At 45.9% G+C, this 18,459-nt stretch overlaps 1 pseudogene; it reads right to left on the reverse strand.

Moving 5' to 3' along the window:
* Positions 1-818: 818 nt before the first annotated feature.
* On the reverse strand, positions 819-2,263 carry LOC136514462 (histone deacetylase HDT2-like; annotated as a pseudogene).
* Between the last annotated feature and the right edge of the window lie 16,196 nt (positions 2,264-18,459).

Genomic DNA, 18,459 nt, shown 5'->3' on the forward strand with positions numbered 1-18,459 from the left:
GTTAAGCATCATCAGGCTTTAACTTAATGGATGGATGGATTGGGACTTGGGAGGGAGACAAGTGGAATCTAAGCCGGAGGAAATTCATACATTAGTTGGCTGGAGCTAGTGGATATGGCTGTATGTGTTAAAAAACTAACCCATGCCGTGGAGTCGGCTTGTAATCCGATTGTTCTATCTTACGCACAGCTGTCCTGCGTGTTCGAGAAAAAAAAGGAAAGTCGACCAAGCAAGCGCTCGCTGACATGAATGACATCTAGATCCCAGTGTTTTCCTTTGTTTGTTTGGTTGTGGTCCATCATCAAAGCCTCCATCCAGCCCCAGCCGCCGGTCTGTTGTAGTAAAAGCTTGCAGAGAGCCATGTCGCAGCTTCATCAGTGTAGCCTCTGATGAAAGGGAAAAGCCAGTCAGTTAGTCTAGTTAACAGATGATGAGCTAGCTAGGTTCTATTTCTTGGGCTTGGTGGTTCTGGACCTCTCCACCTCGGCGTCCTCCTCCAGCGGACGAGGACGACCCCAGACCATGCCCGGGTGGCGTCGAGAGAACGAAGCAGTGGGAATTGGTAGGAGGGGCGGGGCTTTGGCGTCGAGGGAACAAAGCAGTGGGAATTGGTGGCGTCAGCCGGTTTAGAAGGACAGGAGCTAACCAAACCACCAACCACGGGTTCAGACGAAAGCAGAAAAGCACGACAGTTTTCAAGAAATAGAATGCGACAGGAGCCAGTGCGACAATGAACCGTGCTTCTACTACCGTATAAGAATCTGTAGGAGATCTCACCATATATATAGCTAAAAAACCACCAATTCGCAGCACAACAATCGAATGCACATTGAACAAATCCAAATACTACCAGCTGGACAGCCCAAAATATTAAAGTTCACACACCAGTCTTGTTTTGCTGAATCAGTCAAATAGCAACTAGTCTCAAATCTCTAAACAAAATAAGGCCAGGACTTCCACCGACATTCTTTCCAGACTCACTTGGACGTCCCATGTTTCGCCTTCGAGGGCTCGATTGGACCTGCGACTCACTTGGTCCGATGCTTCGCCTTTGAGTGAGCCTGCAGAGCCATCTCACTGTTGAATGTCCTGGACAGAACAACGAACAGAGACCAAGGATCAATACATTGTTTTCTCACCAAATAACCAAATAGGCTCACCAAAAAAAACTGTGCCTACTTACTTGCTGCACGATTTGCAAGGGACCGACCCACCAGATCTTGGAGACTTCTCCTTTCACTTGTCATTGTTTGCAGGGGTCTTGCCCGCCTGCTTGGCTGGGTATGGAGTTGCCACATGGGTGGTGCCCTTCTTGCCACCTGCAAGAGGAATACATGTTACAAATTACAAATTCATAGCAAGAGTTCCATGGCAAAAAGACTACTTGACGCCCTAGCACAAGCTACTTGAGTACACACCTGTCTTCTGGGCTGACAGCGTGGCAACCTTTGCTTTCTTATCAGAAAGCAGAGTTTTCAGAGCATTTTCAGCAGCTCTCTTCTTGCCTGCCTCTGGCTGAAAAAGGCAGGAAAAACATCGCATCGATATCATAGCGATATCTAATAACAGATTACTGAAATTAACACAGGAGTAAAATCCATAAGGGCACATTGATATCATAGTGATATGTAATAACAATAGATTACTGAAATTAACACAGGAGTAAAATCCATAAGTGCACCTTCTTAGGTGTTGGAGTTTCCTCCTCATCCTCACTGGTATCATCCTCATCACTTGAATCCTACAACGATGGAACTTATCAACATGGAACAACCATGACATGTACACAAACCATTTGTCCATCTTTCAACTCACATCATCGTCGCCTTCTTCAGGAATCCCTCACCCTCATCAAAATCATCCGTCTCATCCTCATCCGAATAATCAGTCTCATCCTCATCCGAATCATCATCATCCTTGCTTTTCTTTTCAACAAGCCTAGAAGCAAGACTAGATTTTGAAGCTGCAGCAACTGCCTTCTCTTGACTTTTCTGCTCCTTCTTCCCATCAGCTTTTCCTTGAGACATCAAGTAGATGTGTTCATAATCCACCTCATCAAGCAAAAGCTAAAGCTAAGAAAGATGGGAACACATTCCACGCAACAGAGATTATAGATACCGTTTTCCTTGATAACAGGAATGTTCAGCTCCTCCTCCTCTTCATCTTCAGAATCAAGATCCATTGTGGAAGAAGGCAAAAAGAAGGTCAAGGAAGCAAATACTCCATACAAAAAATTGTTTTGATCACTCCTACTAAAAATAGAACTAATCGGTACGTTCATATCAGTCTTGATCATCCGTTTATGCAGGATGAAACTGCAACAGGCAACGCCCCTGCCCCCAAGTCAACCAGGGGATGTTTCGTGCTACCCTAAATTCATCAAATGGTCATCTATACTCTTAACAAAAAATTCCCGCGGCAACACATATGGAATTCAACTAGTTTGGTATTGAGATCCATGGCATGTGCCGAGATGTAAAAAAGAAACAAAAACAGGAGTCACGATCAATCGAGACGAGCTGGATCAACGAACAAAAAAAAAATCTACGAGGAATGTTAATTAGCAGAATTTAAACCCTTCATACATTTTGTTTCCTATCTGAGCATGGGCCACCCATGATTATACAGTAATTTTGGGGAGCAGGCATCCGTCCGCCCAGATGGACGAGACGTGCGGACACCTGCACCTACAGCCGTTTCCTTGTTGTTTCGCACGCTCACATGGGCCCCGCGCCACCCTGAACGTCACTAGCATTGAGAAGAGAGGGAGGGGGGCGCAGGTGGCGTCGGGAGGAGGAGGCACCGAGGCGAGGCAACATAAAGCGAGGATGGAGATGTAACATCCGATCTATTTTTGAAACATCTAGATGCAACATTTGCAGCATATATTTAAAGACAAATGAAACACTTGAAACATGCATCTGCAAACTTGCAAAAACACTTGAAAAACATACGCAACATCCAGATAAAACACTTGTAACATATGTGTAAAACATATGCAACATCCAAATAAACACACTTGCAACATACGTCTGGAAAAATAGATGAAACATTGGGAATAGAAGCTTGCAACATACGTGTACAACCATTACAACATATGCACATCACCAACGAGCTCCCGCACCGGCGACCTCTGCGTACTCTATGGCATTGAGCTCCGCGCCTGCGTCGAGCTCCACAACGATGAGCTCCATTCGTCCAAGCAGCAAGGTGACATTAGCTGAAAGCGCATGCTGCAAGCGTATATTTTAGTGTTTCAGTTGTTTCAGACGTATGTTGCAAGGGTTTCGTACGGATGTTATAAAAGTAGATCGAGATGTTGCAATGTTGCAATGGTTATACACGTATGTTGCAAGCTTATATTCCCAATGTTTCATCTATTTTTTCCAGACATATGTCGCAAGTGTGTTTATTTGGATGTTGCATATGTTTCACACAAATGTTACAAGTGTTTTATCTGGATGTTGCGTATGTTTTTCAAGTGTTTTTGCAAATGTTTTAGATGCATGTTTCAATTGTTTTATCTGCCTTTAGATGTATGTTATAAATGTTGCATCTGGATATTTTAAAAGTAGATCGGGTGTTGCATCTCTATATCCTCGCTTTCTGTTGCCTCGCCTCGGTGTCTCTTCCTCCTGATGCTAGCTGGCATCCGCCACCCCTCCTCCCTCTTCTCGATGCTGGTGACATTCAGGGGCGGCGTGGGCCTGTGTGTGCGCGTGTAAGTGCATCTAGCCCTTTAGTGGGTTTTGATGAATTGAATGACAACACCATTAAAGGACTAACAAATTTGTTAAGTGTTAAACAGGAAATTGAGTTATTGCATACACTTGTGGATTGTGGAATAAGAAGTGTATATAGGTTCAATAAGAAGACAAACTTGATGATATTGCACATAATATTCAAATCAAGGCCAAAATTGTATATTGTTGTGTTGGAAGATCACAAAAACAATATAGTTCAAGAGAAAGACAACAATGCAAATAGAGTTGATGAAATGACTTATATGTTGAGGAATATCATAGTATCATAAGAAAGCAAGCATATTTGGCAAATGGCAAAAGAGATATGAGTTGATGATTTGGATTGGTTTCAAAAATGGCTTGCTTTGCATGAACAAGAAGAGTTTGATAATGGATTATCTTTGATCAAGGATTGAAGAACGAGTCAAGAATGCATAAGTGAAGAAATACCAAGCAAAGGTTTAAATGACAAAGGACACAACTCATATTGGATATAAGTTGGTCTCTATGTTGGTTTGCTTGTATGGATAAAGATTTAGAAAATCACTTTGTATTGATTTGATCAAGTTAGAAGTATGAAGATAGATATTGAAGTGAGTGTTAAGAGTGTCAAGCCAAATGAATAGGATATAAGAAATCATGAATTGGCTTGACCATATTGATGTTGATACATATATCTCAATATATGTGAATCCAACTGAAGCTTGATTGATCTCAACATTCATATCTAGAAGATATTCAAGCAAGGATTACAATAATAAAGAAATGGTTTTTCAATGGATGCTTAATATGATATGACTTGAGTATGGCTTGATAAGGTGAAGATAGCAAAGAAAGGGCTTTGAGGGACTAAGCGGAGGTGAAGGGCAAGCAATGGCTTGAGGACCGAGGTATCATGGCTAAGGTGAAGAAGAGAGTACTTGCATTGAGTCAAAGAACTAATCAAGCTATGAGGAGTCATATTGTGTTAAGGATCAAATCATTAGTGGAGGTGACTTGAAGCCATGGATTGAACTCACATGTGTTGAAATGGTTCAAGTCACATGCTCAAGGTATGTTTGCTCAAAGAGAGGAGACAAAGTTGATTGCAACCCCTTATGAAGCGATTTGAGAAGAAATGACATATGAAGACATTGGATACTCAAGTGGTTGAAATGGTTATATTCAATTGAGTATAGGTATGCCATACTATCAAGGGGGATGCAATACGAATCATAGACACATCTCAAGTGCTTAAACTAACCAAACCCAAGTGCTAACATGAGAGAAAACACTTATCACAGCACCTGCACTTTCTGATCTTGAGGCTTGTTGTTGGCTGGGCTCGATAGCCCTCGAAACAAGTTTTTCGGAAAGTCCAAGATCGCTAAAAATGGAGTCCGGAGTAAAAAGTTATGGTGTTTTCTGTGAAGTGACCTGTGCTGTTTTTCATAGCTGCGAAAATGCCACGAATTTTCATAGCACCTGTACAGGTCATAATGGCTAGTTTTTATACTACAACGGCTAGTTTGTTTGGACTGGGTATAAATACCCATCCCATGCCTCCTGGTGTTGATGCTGATGCTCCAACTATTCCAAACCCTTCCCAAGCTATGTGAGAGCTCTCTCTAACCCTCTCTTTGTGAGAGTGAGTGATTAGTGATTGATTAAGTGTTATAGAGCAATTAAGAGCAAGCCAATCCTTGAGCACTTATTGGGCTTCATCGATCTTCATTGCGCATTTGTTACTCTTGGAGGTAAAGCCTCCTAGACGGCTAGGCGTCGCCCGACGAGCTCCCATGCTTGTGGTGAGCTATGGGAAAGTTTGTATTACCCATTGATCTAGTGAAAACCCCTCATCTTAAGAGTTCACTCGCTTGACTTGAGAACGAGGATAAGGGTTGCAAAGCCCAAGCCTTAGTGGCTGCCTCAACAACGTGGACATAGGCAAGCCTTGGTGGCGAGCTCAACCACGGGATAAATCGTGTCTTCTCTCTTGTGCTTTGAATTGTATTATTTGTGTTCCACTCGATCTACTTGGCTGTGCGTGTTTGTGAGTGCAGGTATTTAGTGGACTTGCCACTGGACATCTCCACGCACATCTCTGAGTTTTGGTTCTAGGCGCAGCTATTGCAGAACTCTCTACGCAGGCGTGGCAGTGCTGCATATTTAGTGCGGTAGTGCTACAGTGCGTTAAGTGTTGCATTTTCGGTGAGGCAGCGCCACACTTAGAATCTAACTTCCATTGCGAGTTTGTTTTAAACAGGCCTATTCACCCCCTCTAGGTGACATCATGGTCCTTTCAATTAGTGTCGGAGCAAGGCTGTCAATTTTGGGCTTAACTGCCTTGAGTGATGATGTCGAAAAGTGAGGAGGTATCTCTAGAACTTTTACTTTTAGATGGCTTGAATTATGCATCTTGGTTTGCTAGTGTGCTTGCTATTTTTAGGGGCATGGGTCCTCATATCAAGCGGATTGTAGATGTGAGCATTTCACCTCCTAGTGATGATTTGGCTATCTTATCTAAAGAGGAAGTGAAATGCTTACAACACAATGCTCAAGCTACTATTGTCTTATTTAGTGCTTTGAGTGAAAATGTTTTTGATGCCGTCATATTTGGAGATGGTGAACCACTTGATGATGCTCATCTCATTTGTACCACACTCAAAGAAAAATATGACAAGTCCAAATGTGATGAGAAGTTGCTCTCATTGGAGAAACCACTTGAGGAGTGCTCAACGTCACTGACAAATGAAGAGCCTCAAGTGATTCTCTCAAAAGATCTCAGGGATCATGCCACATCCACTACCTCATCAACATATGACTTAGTGAAAGGTAATGAAATGGTTGGTGAGGACAATGCTTTTACATGTGGTACTTCTACTTCCTCTAGTTCTTGTGAGACTAACATTTTGAAGGAAGAAGAAGCTTATGATCAGTGGGGGCCAAATGATGAATCCACCTCACCAAGAAGCTCAACTCTCTATGTCACTTCTCATGTGGGTCTCATGGCAAAGAAAGAGAAGAGTGTGGCAAGTGAGAGTGAGAGTGAGAGTGAAAGTGAAAGTGAAAGTGAGAGTGAGAGTGAGAGTGAAGATGAAAGTGATGATGATGATGAGTTCAATCAACACTTGGCACGTCTAAGCAAGAAAAACAAGTTGATGGTGCTCAAGCTCATAGAGAAAATTCAAGAGCAAGAAGAAACACTTCACGACCAAGAAGAGTTTCTCATCAACAAGATCAAATGCTTGGAGAAGTTGACCAAAAAGCATGAAAAGCTTAAGTGCTCTCATGCTAGTTTGGTCAAAACGTATGAAAACTTATCAATTGAGCAAACCCGTACTATTAACTCTCTATCTTATGTTGCTAAATTAGAAGATGAGAATTATATGCTCAAGGACAAGGTGGAAAGTCTCACTAGCAAGAATGAGATCTTACAAGAAGATCATGATGAGCTCTTGTGCTCTCATGAGAAGCTTATTGGTTCTCATCTCATGCTAGAAATAGCTCATAAGGTTGTGATAACATCGGTAAAATCATACCAACCTCACACTCACAAGTGCACATGTACACAAGTTCCATATATTTTATCATGTGCTAACAATTGTTGCTCTGAAGTAAACCAACCTTCTGTTGAGCATGTACTTGTAAAAACTTGTGATGATTCCATTACAAAAGAAAATAAAGAGCTTAAGGAAGAGGTTGAGAGGCTAAAAATGGACTTGATTCAAAGTGCAATGCTCAACCTTCTCAAGATAACCATGAATACATGGTGAAGAAGCTTGTGAAGGTGTAGGATCTCTAGTTAGCCTAGAGGGGGGGGGGGTGAATAGGCCTGTCAAAACAAAACTTGAACTTCTACCAAATTTAACCCACAGCACTACCACTCTGAGTAAGTGGCACTGCTGCTCTACAGCACTACTAGGCCAGAACAACAGCACTGACGCACCTGCAGACAACCTCGAGGCACAATTCAAAATCTGCCAATGGAAACTTAGATCAAAGAAATTACTGAGCTTTCTGTAGGTGTATGGATCATAGATCAACAGCTAGAAGTGGTAGGAACACCACACACAAGTAGATCAACCTTAAACCCTAGGAACCACCTCAACAATAATATAAAATGCAAGTAAAATAAATAGAGCACAAGGTGACATAAGGATTTATCCTGTGGTTCAGCTTACCACCAAGGATTGTCTAAGTCCACATTGTTGAGGTTAGCCACTAAGGCTTAGGGCTTTACAACCCTTCCTTGTTCTCAAGTCAAGAGACTTAACTCTTGAGATGAGGGGTGAGTTTACTAGCTTCAAGAGATGGTTACAAACCTCCTAGTGCTACTATATGAGTTGGCAAGCTCCACGGGCGATGCTCTAGCTGGCTTGGAGCCAAGCTCCAAGAGTAACAAACACAACCGCTGGCCAAAACATGAACCAAGTGCTCTTTAGAGTTGGGGAATCAAATGATCTGCTTTCTAATCGAGTTTGGGACCTTTTTCTCTCAAGGATTGATGGGGAAATCAATGGAGAAGTTTGGGAGTTCAAGGTCACCAATGGAGGAGAGAGAGAAGAGCACTTTTCTGTTCTTTCATGAACTGAACGGTTGGGAAGAAGGGGAGAGTCATTGGAAGAGAAGGAGAAAGGTATAAATATCCCCTAGGCCCAACGGCCAGTTAAGTCACGACAGTGCCGCGGCTCAACTGTGGCAGTGCCGCTCAGTGATAGTGCCTCTCTCTAGGTGCGACACTACAGCACTAGGCAAGACAGTAAGGGTAAGAGTGAAGTGCTGGCTGTCTTGGCTGAGTAACTGAGGATGTATGTATAAGATTGAGTACTTGGTAGCACATGTTACCTTAAGCATTGTGTCCCCCTTTATAGTATGGCTTTTCTATACTCAAATTTGAAATATAAAGAAAATTAAACCCCCTTTGAGTTTGAAGCCATCAATAATTATAATTGGGGGCTCCTTCGTTTCATATAACATCATCGATTGTAGATTCCTTGCTTGTCATCTCGATAAATCTCATTAGTTCTCTAATTGCGTGGTTATTATCACCAAAACCCACAATTAGGGCTTGATTGGACTTTTAATCTCCCCTTTTTGGTGATTGATGATAATCCAATTAGATCTTATAAAAGATATAAAACATAGCTAAGATTTTTGAGCCATGGGTGTAGAGCCTCCCGCTAAGTGTGTGAATAGAGAATTGAATTCTCATATTGGTATAAGAGGCCAAAATTCACATCTTAGTGAAAGTAAAGGGGCTCCCCCTACATCCATGCTCCTGTGGTGTGCTGCACATTGTGTTAGATATATAATCATAATGTAAATGATAGTTCATACACAACAAAGATTGCTGTCATAGCTGGGTGCGGCATTGTCACTCCTTAGCCTCAGCACTACCGTAGAGTGGCACTGCCGGGCCTAGGTGCGGCACTGCCACTCTTGCTATAACAGTACAGGTAAAATCAGGCACCACACATCATATAATACTCATATAAAAGGACATTCTAGCATAGCTATATGACAAGCTACATCATAGATCAATATTGAAAGTGCATCTAGCCCTTTAGTGGGTTTTGGATGATTCAATGACAACGTGATTAAAGGTCTAACCCATTTGCTAAGTGTGGACAGGTAATAGATTATCTCACAGGTATTTAATGAAAGCCAAAATGATGTGTTGTTGTATAAACAATCTAGTTTAAGCACAAGACAACAATACAAATGCAATTCATACAAAGGCTTATTTGTTGTGGGATTTCATATACTATATGAAAGCAAGCTCGTAAGAATTAATTAATGAGATATGATGGATTGCATAAGGAATGGTTTCATATTTAAAGCTTGCTAAATTGAAATGAAAAAGATAAACAATACAAATGAATGGATGATTCAACATAAGATGTGACTTGATGGCTTGAGATGGTGAAGATAGCAAGAAAAGTCTTCGAGGTACTAAGCAAGGGTGAAGGGCAAGCAATGGCTTGGCGGCCGAAGAACCTAGCTAGGGTGAAGAAGGAAGTACTTGCATTTAGTTGAGGTACTAATCAAGCTATAATGGTTATGTTAATGTGGAGGATCAAATCACTATTGGAGTGTTTGATGAAAGTGACTTGATACATTTGGGATTATTCAAATTTGATGAATGGAATCAAGTCACATGCTCAAGATGGCTATGCTCAAGTGAAAAAGATCAAAGTTGACATGTTGGCACCCTCATTTGATGAAGATTGGAATACATGGCTTCGGTTGAAAAAGATCAACTCAAAAGGTTTAAATTTGTTATACTCTTTAACTTTGAGTTAATAGGAATGCCGTACTATTAAGAGGGATGCATCATGTTGATAGATAATGTTTCATAAGTGCTCAAGCCAACCCATGTGAGTTTTGAGTGTTTGAGAGACAAATGAGCTAACCTGTGTGTCGACGAAATATGGTCGGCAGTCTACCTAGGGGTATGCCCAAGGTAGTAGATTATCGGCAGACAGATGCGCAAGCCCCAAACAAGACGGTGACGCAAGATAAACACAAGGTTTTATCCAGGTTCGGCCGCCAAGACGGCGTAATACCTACGTCCTGCGTCTGATTTGTATTGCTGTATGTCAATGAGAGATATTTTTTAGAGGGGTCCCCTGCCCGCCTTATATAGTCCGGGGGCAGGGTTACAGATCTGGAAACTAATCCTAGTCAGTTACAATTGCCATATGTGGCCGGATAAGGATTCCTATTTTAACCGACCAGGATCCTGCTTGGTCGCCAAATCCGTCTTGATTCCTTGTGTAGGACTCCGATCAGGTTAACTGGGCCGCACGTCATCTTTCGGGTGGACTGAAACCATCGATCTAGGCCAGCCCAAGCTTAGCCGTAAGGGTATAGGGGTTAATACCCCCACAGCTAGTCCCCGAGCATCATGTATTATGCTGCGACACGCCATTTTAACCTTCTCCGACAAGCGAGGCTTGAATTCTTGACGCCTCCGACCACCGTCATCACCGGAGAAGTAGGTTGTCCGAAGAATGTATGGTGCTCTTAAGAAAAAAGAAAAAGATTTCTGTCCTGAGAAGTGTGCCCACTTGTATTTCTGAAAAGAAATGTAAGTGGTCTTGAAGCATAGCATCCTTGAACATCAGAAGCGTAGGGGTCGAAAAACAAACACATTCACCGCAAGGTGAAGTGTGCCCACTTAGTCCCCGAGCTTGCTGGAAGGCAAAGTATGAGCCTTGTAGCAAGGTCTAAAAGAAAAGTCTCTTAACTGTATGTGAGTACAAATCACATATAGTCAAGAAGAACCATTATTCAAGCAGTGGTCGGGGCAGTCCCCGAGCATACTAATAATCCTCATAATCATTCAAAACACAGGGGTCGATTTAAACAAACACATTCACCGCAAGGTGAATTGTGCCCACTTAGTCCCCGAGCCTAGTAGTAGGTGACGCAGGCACGTGGTGCCAGGGTCTAAAAAAGAAATTCCGCTGAGTTTAAGAATCCAATTGCCGTACAGGCAAAACAAGATACATCGGCAGGTGCATCGTATCGACGTAGTCCCCGAGCTTGCTGGAAGGCGAAGTATGAGCCTTGTAGCGAGGTCTAAAGAAAAGTCTCTTAACTGTATGTGAGTACAGATCACATGTAGCCAAGGAGAACCATTATTCAAGCAGTGGTCGGGGCAGCCCCCGAGCACGGCCGTGGTCAGAGCGATCCCCGAGCACAAAAGTGGTCTGGGCAGTATCCAAGCACAGTAGTGGTCTGTGCAGTCCCTGAGCACATTAGTGGTCTGGGCAGTATCCAAGCACAGTAGTGGTCAAGGCAAATCCACGATCACTTGCGCTGCTTGTACTATTATTTTGTGTACTTTTCTCTATTCTCTGCCAAGGCCAGTCTGACACGTCTGGTCAAAAAAGTAAATAGGTATAGTACGTCATTCTGTCTTCTTTTTTTTTTTTTTTTGCAAATAGTCGGTTGACACCTGTATTGAGGTGTGTCAGTGTGGGCCCCCTTACACCATCAACGAAGAGGCGCGTACACTGTTAACGAAGGGGCGCGTTTATTGGCGTAGATTTCGAGGTTGTGTGAACAACCGTCTGCGGCGCGTGCGCATGACTCCCAATATTCTCGGGCGGACGAAACGATGGTGCTCTTTGTTTTATATAATGCAGATCTGGTAAGTTACCCATACCATTCCCCATTGTCATCCGCCGCCACAACCTTCTTCTTCCTCCTGCCGAACCCTATTCCCCCAAAAAATCATCACCAATCCCCTCGGTCTCCCGCATCCACCCACTTAGTAAGGACGAACTAATGGCGAAGAGAGACGCCCAGAAGAAAGGCGGGGTCATGGCGAAGGAATGGTGGAAGTCGCGGAGCAACGAGCAGACCATCGAGGACCTCGTCGCCATGGGAGTGCTCCACAACAAGGCACTTGCGGGATGGCGTGCACCGGAAGGAGAAAGCTTCCCCGATCCACAACCAGGTGAGATTGTGGTCTTTGAAGATTTCTTCAAACGGGGTTTTGGGATTCCAGTGCACCCTTTCCTTCAGGGTCTCTGCTTGTACTACGAGATTGGGATTTGCAATCTGCATCCCAACTCGATTCTTCTTGTCTCCACCTTCATCCATCTCTGCGAGGCTTATGGTGGCTTCCAACCCCATTTCGACCTCTTTCGCCACCTATTCTATCTTCGGAAGAAAGGGAGCGGTGGCTCGAAGATCGCCGGAGGCGTTTACCTGAACCTGCATGACGGCATGAAGGCTCAATACCTGCACTGCCCCTGGAACACCTCATTGGACGAGTGGTACAAGAAGTGGTTCTACATCCGTGAAGAGCCGAACACCATCACTCTGTGCGATGTGGGACTGATTCCAGAGAAGAAAAGCAGCTGGTCGGAGAGGCCCGAAAACTTGGAGCAGATCGCCGAACTGCTCGGGATGATCCCGTGGGGAAGGCTTGATGGCCCAAGCGTTGTCGGCAACTTCATCAGCCGAAGAATTCAGCCCTGCCAGAAAAGGATTCACCCCGGCTTCGAGTACCAAGGAGGCGCTGATCCGATGAGGACCAGGAAGGAGCCGCTCGACAAGATGGAAATCAAGGCCAGGATTGGAGAGCTGTTCAACCTGGCCGATCCCAATTATGTTGCACTGAACGCCATCAAACACGCCTTCAAGCTGGCTCGCCCTCCCCCAAAGGTAAATGACGCCTCCTTTTAACTGTAGAGTCATGTTGCATCAAGAAAATAACTGTCTTTTCCGTCATTTTGTGTCTCAGTGTAATGGCCGTGACCGGGCAGGAGTGTTTGTGTCGCCTCCCCCCGGTGTAGAATGGCCGCAAGCTACTGGGCCAGCCGCCCAGACCAGCGCCAGGACCGACGATGTTCACTGGGCGGTACTCGAGACCGTAGAGGATGCCTCGACCTGAGCCGCTGGCAAGCGTCCGGCTGCCAGCAAATGACGTCAAGCCATCTTCCCCCTGTCGGACAACGAAGTAGAGGATGCGGACATCTTCCGACTCGTCCCCCGAAAGAGGAGAAGGCAGGTGGGACCATCGGAGCAGGGTGGCTCCTCTGTGCCAGCAGTGGTCACAGCACCGACCACTGCAACACAGAGCACTGACGAAGGGAACATGCCGCATCATTCTCCGACGCCCGTACCGGAGGTTGAACAAGTTTCGGTGGAAACTGCCGAGCAAGCGGAGCAGGGGCGGTCGAGGAGACGTTCCTTCGCCACATCCTTCCGCAAGTCAAAACTGTAAGTATCTATATTTTTGATGTAAGCTTTGCATTTTGCATTGGATGCTATTATCTTCTGAATTTGTCTCTGAATGTATTAGATCGGCGTCCACCGAAAGCCCCGACCAGCTAGCTGGGTGCGGAACGTCCTTACCAACAACGGAGGGACAAACTGCTCAGCAACCAGCCGTGGAGGAGCCCATGGCAGGGACTCCGCCTGGGCCTTAGTAGGCGGACGACCAGACGCCAGTCCCCAAGTAGAATACAAGTGCTCCAAGCACAAACCCTGATGAGGCGGATACCACGGCGCCAAGGGAGCTGGATCTAGCCGAGGGGCAGCAGCCAGAAGTTGCCTAGAACATGGTTGCCGACGCGACGGCTCATGGGAAAGCCCTGGTGGTCGTGGAGTCTGCGAACTCCGGACCAGTGCCGCCTCCCAAACAGGAGGCTAAAGAGGATGAAGTGGAAGAAGTCCTGGGCCATCCCCAAGATAGGCGACAACATGTATATGTGTCGCGCTATCGGAACGACGAATGGGTCATGCACGAGGAAATCCCAGAGGTCAAAGAGACCTTAAGAGTCGAACGGGCGACCAAGCGTCTGGTGACTGAAGTCCAGGTATATTTGGCTTTAGTCCTTGACCCTGTTGTGTAGTCAAACTGTCTGACGTAGCTTGTCTGTGTGCAGGACTTGATGAAAACTGCAAGATACCGAAAAAGGTGCTTTGACCAGATAGAAGGAATCATGAAGACCAATAAGGAGCTGACGGCTGAAGTGGAACGCCTACGGTGCCAACTTGAAGCCACCGACCAGGAGAGGACAGACCAAGAAGCACAGAACCAAAACCTGGTCGGCCAGCTCGAAAACAAAGAGCAAGAGAAAACAGGTAAGTGTTCACCGTATCATAGCAAGTGCGGGACTTGTGTTATTTTGTTCTTGACAGTAATAGCTGTAATGCAGGTTTAGAAGCTGAAGTGACCCGCCTCTAGGGGGAGAACAGCCGTGCGCTTGCAGAATGTGGTCGCCTGAAGGAGGACAACGAGAAACTGGCACGCCGCCAGTCGGAACTCCAAGACCACACTAACAGAATGAAGGACGACCTGAAAAGTAAGCACTCCAGACCACCTTTCTCATTCAATTGCCCACATTGCCTTGTCGTGTCATCACATTTGATGTCTTGTACTGTTTTCAGTTTTGAAAGTCAATGCCAAGAGGCACCTTGAGGCCGTGATCAAGGATCGTGATGACTGGAAAACACAATGCCTTAAGGCCACCGAGGAGCGGGACACGTGGAGCAAGCGGTGCCAAGAAATGGCAACTGGCATTGTGCCCGTCCTCGACCTTATCGACCCGGCGCTCACAGAGGAAGAGCTAAGGACGCCTCAGCTCGGACTGGTCGAGAGATGCAAGCAAGCATGGGGATGGTTCCGAGACTTCGTGAAGGAGGCGGGTGAGTACACGGGTGCCCATGTGCTAAGCATGGTGCGTGCTCACTACCCCCTGATCGATCTCAAACGCTTGGAGGCTGGGTACCCAAAGGAGATAGACCCAGACAAGGCCGAAGAGCTTCGGACGGCCCAGCTGGACTTGTCGTCAAAGATAATTGGCGATATTAACCTGTGCGGAGGTGGGACAGCACCTGTGCAGGGTATGCCATCGACAAGCCAGCTGGAAATGTCATCAGCTGCAAGCCAACCAACGAAGCCTGCGGTGTCGACCAGCCAGGCACCGGCGGGGCCATCCCCTTCAGCTTGACTAGCTCTAGAGTCCCCGAGACTCGAGTAGGGTATCAGAGGCGGCGAGCAGTAAATGCCATGTGCCCCGACCAGCTAGTGTAATAGGCTTAGAGCTGTAGAAGGAGGACATAGTTGTGTTATTGTAAACTTGAGCCTTTTCAGGCAAGCTTGTAATAACGTAACTGTATATCATTATAAGCTTGTTTGTTTTATACAAAACGCACTTTAAGCTTGAAATTTTTTGTTGGTGTAACTAAGTGGGAACGTGTTAACGTTCTCTTTAGTTGTACCATTTTGCTCGACACGTCATCCTAAAAAGTTTGTGCGGCCCTAGTCTGGCATGTGGTCGGAGTATGAGGTACTATGACCTATGCACACGTGGACGCAGACAAGTCAAACCAGGGGGGACCTGCCGATCACTCGCAACATAGAGAGCGGATCCCGTGCACGTGTTGGGAGGAACCGGAGACAGGGCCTGCTCCGAAAACCGTAGAAGGAGTGGTGGTCGGCTTGTACTGGCTTAAGTTAGAATAACCATAAAATTCAGAGTGACACATTAGAGTGGTCGGAGAAATCATAGTTGCTTTAGTAAAGTAAATCGAAAATACAAGTAGAGTACATATCTTAGTAGTTAAGCATAGAAGCATCTAAGCTTGTCGATGTGCCATGAGTTCGGTACGTCCGTGCCGTCTAGATGAGCTAACCTGTAAGACGTTGGACGTGTGACTTCCTTGATCATGAAGGGTCCCTCCCATGGGGTTGCGAGTTTGTGGACACCAGCCTGGTTCGTCTTCCACTTCAGGACTAAGTCCCCGACCACGAAGAAACGCTCTTTAACGTTCTTGTTGTAGTACCTACGCAAAACAGCAAGGTATTTGGCCGTGCGTACGCAAGAATCAAGCCTTTTCTCTTCTGCGCTGTTGACTTCTAGCTCCCGTACTTCGTTGACCTTGCCTTCGTCGAAGTTCTCTACCCATGCTGATCTGAAAGCTATATCTGGTGGGAGGACTGCCTCAGCGCCGTAAACCATAAAGTATGGTGAGACACCGGTGTTACGACTGGGCTGAGTTCGGAGGCCCCAGACAACGGCTGGTAACTCCTTGAGCCATCTTCCAGGAGCTTTATCATTTTCTCTGTACATCCTCTTCTTCAATGCGTCCAAGATCATGCCATTTGCCCGCTCGACTTGTCCATTAGCTCTAGGATGCGCCACCGAGATGTATTTTACAACTATGCTCCTTTCATCGTAGAAGTCCCAAAAAGCGTTCCCGGTGAACTGAGTACCCAGATCAGTAATGATGCTATTGGGCACGCCAAAACGGTGGATGACCTGGTCGAGGAATGTGACAGCTTTCTCTGAGGATGCCTGTACCAGAGGCATGTATTCTATCCACTTAGAAAACTTATCAATTAGCACGAAGACGCATGTAAATTTCCCAGGAGCTGGTTTGAAAGGCCCGATCATGTCCAGTCCCCAGCATGCGAAGGGCCAGGAGGCTGGAATCATCTGGATCTCATGTGCTAGTACGTGGATTCTCTTGGAGAAGAACTGACAACCTTCACTGTGGCGGACTAGCTTCTCTGCGTCGGCCACTGCTGACGGCCAATAGAACCCTGCTCGGAAAGCCTTACCGACTAGTGTTCTTGAGGCCGCATGGTTGCCGCAGGAGCCAGAGTGGATTTGGTCTAGGAGATGCTTGCCTGCCTCCTGGGTTATACACTTCATCAAGATTTCCTCCTTAGCGTTTTTGCGCCATAACTTGCCATCGACGAGCAGATACTGCTTACTACGACGCATCAGGCATTCATTTTCTGTTCGATCGATATAACCGCTACCGTCTGTTAAGTACTTGATGAAAGGTGTTCTCCAGTCCAGCTCATGAGTGGTCGGAAGTGGCTCGGTTGTGCTCGGCGCTGGAACCATAGCCACTAATTGCTGGTCTGAAACTTTGTCGGTCGTTGAATCTTCGTCTTCAATGGAAGGCGTGAGCAGGTCTTGGACGAATACGCCATGTGGGATTTTGGCTCGGGATGATCCTAACTTTGACAACGCATCCGCTGCTTGGTTCTTGTCCCGGACCACGTGTATGTACTCGATGCCATAGAACCTGCCTTCCAGCTTTCTTATCGATTTGCAATATGCGTCCATCTTTTCGCTGGTCGTGTCCCAGTCCTTGTTGAGTTGGTTGATGACCAGAGCCGAATCTCCGTAGACATAGAGACATTTAACTCCAAGCTCAACCGCAATGCGTAGACCATGCAGGCATGCTTCATACTCGGCGGCATTATTAGATGCTGGGAAATAAATCCTGAGAACATACCGGAGCTGCTCCTTGGATGGTGACACGAAAAGAGCTCCTGCTCCTGCACCGTCAATGTTGAGAGAACCGTCGAAGTACATCATCCAATATTCGTCGGTTCCCGGAGAGGCAGGCGTGCTTAAGTCTGTCCACTCGACGATGAAATCGACGAGTGCCTGAGACTTGATTGTAGTACGGCTTGCAAATTCCAAGGAAAGGGGGCATAGCTCCATTGCCCATTTGACGATGCGCCCGTTCGCATCCTTATTGCGAATGATGTCCCCCAAAGGATACTCGGTCATGACCACCACATGATATCCGTCGAAGTAATGTCTCAACTTTCGGAATGTTTTCAGTATGGCGTAGAGCAGTTTCTGAATCTGTGGGTACCTGGTCTTGGATTCGTTGAGTACCTCACTAATGAAATAAATTGGCCGCTGTACCTTGTAGGCGTGGCCTGGCTCGTTGCGCTCGACCACCAGTGTAGTGGAAACCACCCGATCGGTTGCCGCAATGTAAAGTAGGAGAGTTTCGTCTTCTCTGGGAGCAGTAAGTACCGGAGGTGACATGAGGTATTGTTTCAGCTGCGTGAAGGCAGCGTCTGCTTCCTCCGACCACTCAAACTTCTCGGACGCTTTGAGCAGTTTGAAGAACGGTAGTCCTTTTTCTCCTAATCTTGATATGAAATGGCTTAGAGCAGCCATGCAGCCGGTGAGCTTCTGGACATCCTTCACCTTTTTTGGGGGCTTCATGTCTAAGACAGCTTTGACTTTCTTCGGGTTAGGGCGTATGCCGTCGTAACTGACGACATTGCCGAGCAATATGCCAGAAGGGACACCAAAGATGCACTTCTTTGGGTTTAATTTCCATTGGAACGTATTAAGGGCTGCGAAGGTGCGTTCCAGATTGTCAACAAGGGTATGTGCTTCCTTGGTTTTGACAACTACATCATCGACGTAAGCCTCGACGAGGCCGTCTT

This window comes from Miscanthus floridulus, chromosome 16 (assembly GCF_019320115.1).
Source record: "Miscanthus floridulus cultivar M001 chromosome 16, ASM1932011v1, whole genome shotgun sequence".
Lineage (NCBI taxonomy): Eukaryota > Viridiplantae > Streptophyta > Magnoliopsida > Poales > Poaceae > Miscanthus > Miscanthus floridulus.